We start from the raw sequence: 4,837 nt of genomic DNA on the forward strand, positions 1-4,837 counted from the left end.
CAGAGGAAGGAGCGGAGGCGGCGTGCCCGCCCCCTGCCGGTGGCGGACCGGGCCCGCGGCAGCGGCGCCGCCCACAGCCGCGCCCTGCCCGCAGCCGCGGCCTCAGGACCCGGGGAGGGGGATAATGGCTGCGGGTCGTGGGGCTGCGCTGCTTTCGTTCGTACTTCTGTAATCAGGAGTCCAGAAGATCATAGCGAGGGGCTGCACGGAGCTGGAAATCGTAGAAAGACAGAATGCTTTGCGTTGGAAGGGGCCTTAAAGCCCATCTACTACATCTACATAGGATTGTTCAGCCTGGAGAAGAGGAGGCTCAGGGGAGACCTTATAGCTCTCTATAACTTCCTGAAGGGAGGTTGTAGTGAGCTGGGGGTTGGCCACTTCTCTCGTGTAATCAGTGATAGAACTAGAGGGAATGATTTTAAGCTGCGCCAGGGGAGATTCAGGCTGGACATTAGGAAGTATTGCTTCTCGGAAAGGGTGGTCAGGCATTGGAATGCACTGCCCAGGGAGGTGGTGGAGTCACCGACCATGGGAGTGTTCAAGAAACGTTTGGATGTTGTGTTGATGAATATGATTTAGCTGGGTAATGGTTGGACTAGATGATCTTCTAGGTCTTTTCCAACCTTGATAATTCTGTGATACTCCTTACCTTGGGCAGGTTGCCACCCCCCAGAGCCCAGAACCCCACCCAGCCTGGCCTCAGGCCTCGAATACCTGCAGGAATGGGGCATGTACATCTACATCTACAGCTTCTCTGGGCAATGAGTGAAGAATTTTCTCTTTATATCCATTCTAAATCACTTACCTTCTTTCAGTTTAAAACCATTGCTCTGTACCTACAGGCCTTGTTAAAAGTCTTTTGTTATTCCGTGGGCCTCACAAACATCTTCTTGGAAAATTATTATATCACCAAATTGTTTTCCACTGCAGGCCTTTAAAATCTTTTTTTTTCCTTCTTTTTTTAACTTTTCAGACAGAGCTGATCTGAGCTATTTCAAAAGAAGAATAGGTAATCCCTTAGCATTGCTTTGTGGCTGCTGATTTTCTTATTCTCCTTTCTCTGTGCTGGTTTCCATCTAACCCCGCCATGACTTGGTGCAGACAGGCTGGCAGGGCACTCACAGTTGCACTTTGTGGAATAAGGGTTCTGTTGATGCAGCTCCCTCAGCTGGGCTGTTGCTGTGGTGTACACAGAAAGCGCTCGGGCAGCAGACATCCAGACTCAGTTATGTTGCTGTCAAACCACAAAGAGAGCATTTGTGCAAAATCAGTGTGGGGCTTCTTTGTAGGGAGCAGAATCACAGCTGAAATATAGGGTGTATCACATCATCAAAGTCAGGCTGACAAAAGGAAGTTTCCCAGTCTTACTTTGACTACCTCTGTTCAACACATCTTTTGACAGGTTTAAAATAAGACCTTTTAATCCCAGCTGCTCTTGGGTGCAGGATGCTTGTTTGAATGGCAGCCAAGTAATTCCCTCAGCAAGTTCTCCTAAACCTATTGAAGTTTCAGTCATACAGTGATGTCAGAAGGAGCAAATAAATAGAAAAGAGGGACTTCATCGCTCTTAATTCTAAATGTTTGCTATGGATATATCTTTATTTGACATTATTGCTGTGTTCTCCTGATTGCGTACCAGGTGACACTGCACAGCTGACTCATAAGGTCAGTGTGGTAAAGGAGGTTGGGTCTTTGATAAGGAAATGTTTGCAGTTGGAATAACCATTTGAGAAAGATAACGTAAGTATCAAATTATTAAAAGAGGAAATAATATTATCTGTGCAGTAACCAATACCTCAGAATATATCTGTCCCAGAGTTAAATAAGGAAGATTTGAGAATGGCTGTGATTAAATAACATCAATCATTTACATAACTGAATAATAACTTAATAAAACTTGTGGAGCATGACGAGTGACAGTTCTGCTGTTCCATAGAAATACAGCAGCTGGCAGGAGCCCAAAGAAAAGGGGTTACTCCAGACCCACAGTGGCTGAGAAAGGTTCTGAGTCCAGGCTCTGAGGCTACTATGCACAGTGCTGTGATGAACTGAAGGTAGGCTGCTACTAATGATCCGTAACCAAAGAGTCACAGTCACTCTTTGGTAAATCAGATGATGAGCTGAACACAGCAGCATTACAAATGCAGCCTTTGCACAAATGCTTTTTATCATTTGTTGCCCCATAGTGAAGTGCTTCTACATTCCGGTTGTTATCACAACTACTGGCATTACGGGGTGATTTTAAAATATCACATGACAAAGAACTGACTGCGGTGTGCAGTGCTATGGGCATGTACAAGCACTACTGTGACAAAGATACCATTGCTACGTGGCAGTAAAGCTCCTGCATGAAAATTAGAGGAACCTGGGACAGCACTGAGTGACAGTGACTCTCTTTTATGAATTTAGCTGACAGAAGTTTGCTCACATGTATTAATTACACTGCTTCTCTAAACTAAGCCTCTCTTGTACAAGGGCTGCTCTGAAAGTAATGCATCATATTTGTTATAGTTTTCATGTCTATGAATAGGAGGCATTACTTTTGGAGCAACCTACGTATCATTTACCAGTTAACCTCTAAGGAAAAAATAAATAAATCAAAAACCACAACAAAATTAAAACCAGCACTACTGTAAATATTTAAGTTGCAAATGTCAGACACCAAAGAGTCTTAAGCATTCAGGTACGCAGGGTCTGAACTGAAATGAGTTTGTTGGCCTAATCTGAGACTCACATCTGAGATGAATTCCTTTGCTAGTATCTATAAGTGTGTCTTGAACTTACTTTCTGGCATCTCTCATAGCTATTAATTTTTACTGAATGAAATTACAGCACTATGTGATGCTTGTTTTAAGAAAACGGAAACGTTTCCTTTGAGTAATTACAGAAAAGATAAGAAATACAGAATTACGTAAATCCACATGCCTTATGTAGCACCCCAAGGCTGAAGGGTATAAATAGAAACAAGATAAAGTATGAACGTGAACCGTTTCAGGTATTTTATCTTCAGGCTGTTGTTTTTTGCTCCTGGCAATAGGTGTTGTACTAATCTGTTACCAGTCTTGATTCTGTTTTGGTTTGAAAGCAGTTCCTGGTGGCTTTTTAAAATGACATTTATGTTCTATAAACTGATGCTTCTGCCTTAGCTGATCTTTCTGAGTAGCTTTGAAAGAGCCAGCCTCAGAGTGCTGGCAGAGACCTTGCTCTCTGAAGCTTGGAAGATCTGTGTTATTAGAGTTAATTTCCTTAACATAGTAGCACTATCATAGGAAACGCTTATCTTGACATCTTGACATGGTAAGATCAGTACAACCGGGCTGTCTTAAATGACTGAGATGCAGGCCCCAGGTGATCTTTAAAAAAATAAAAGAAAAAGGAAAAAGTGGAGAAAAAAAATTAGAAATTACTTAGAAATGCTCCAGGCAGTTTATGTAGCAGCACCTGAAAATTATGATTTTCACTGACTTGAGAATCACTTAAATATAAATATAAATGGAAATGTATAGACACAACTTGAAGCCTGCTCCTTTCCCCTCTCCTGTCTCTTTCAAACAGGTAAGAACATGGATGAAAAATCCTTCCTTAAAAAATTCATAGCTTTCTTCCCAGCATCATCAAGTTGCCTGTACAAAATCTGAGTCCAAAGGATGGATTCAAACACCTCTAAAAGCTTTTTATTTTTATTTTTGCCATTAATGCACTTATTCTGGCCAATATTTCACATCCTCTATTATTTCTATACTAAATCAGAATAATCTCCAGGTGCAACCATGACAAAAGTTTGGAATCTTTTCCCTTTATTTATGTTCATCTTTGCTTCAAGTTCAGGGCGTTTGATTATGAAAAGAAATATGTATGTAAGAGGGCAAAATTCCACTGGAATCAATGTAATTGTCAGTACTTAAAACCGTATTTATGCTACAGGTTTTCTTATTTAACTCAACTATATTGACTACAGTATAGAACAAAGTTCTCTGTAAATGCAGGACTGGGGAAACCTCCTATGCTGTTTGTTGAAGCTGAACATTAGAAAAGCTATTCCTTTTATGTGGTGACATTAACTTTCTATTAAATGTGATGTTCATGTGTTTGGTGTCAATGAAGAAAGGAGATTTTGCCATTTAAACAGAAGTGGGAGGTAGTAATTGATTTTTTTTTTCCTTTTTACCATATTGGACCAATGAATGTTTGTCTTGGTATCTGGTACATAGTTATTAGTGCAGATGCAGTGAAATATTGCTGGCTTGAGGGCTGACAAGAAATTTGCAGTGAGCTGGAGAACCAAATGAAATGTGCCTGCAGTGATGAAGAGCAAAATGGCAACCACATGCAACACCTCCAGTCTGCTGATGTGGAAATTTGTGGTTCCTGCCTACAATATTACTGAATCTAGGCAGTCTCCTGAAGAGCTTTAGAAATCCTTAAAATCACTGCTCCCATTTTCAGTGAGTAGACTCTGAGGAACACTTAAGACTGAGATCATACTCATTCAGATCAGGAACAAGCATCACCAGGTGGAAGCTGTAGCTGTACTAAGGGAGACATGGTGCTGTGTGTATTCATAAGCTGCACTGTGAGAGGTGAGCATTCATGTTCAATGCTCTTCATTAATGTGATTTTCTACACCATGAAACTTATCCAAGTACCACGCTTTCTCATTGTAAGCATGTGCAGCTTGTGTTCATGTTTATTAATGCTTTGTTTCAGCAAAATAATATTCCTGTTTATTTTTTTTTAAATACTGTTCATTTGTTTTTTCCTCTCAGGCACCGTATTTAAATGTATGTGCTCCTTTATTGAAATTGGATAATTGTGCAGTGATGGGTTTTTAGTTGAT

The sequence above is a fragment of the Coturnix japonica genome, chromosome 1 (genome assembly GCF_001577835.2).
Source record: "Coturnix japonica isolate 7356 chromosome 1, Coturnix japonica 2.1, whole genome shotgun sequence".
Lineage (NCBI taxonomy): Eukaryota > Metazoa > Chordata > Aves > Galliformes > Phasianidae > Coturnix > Coturnix japonica.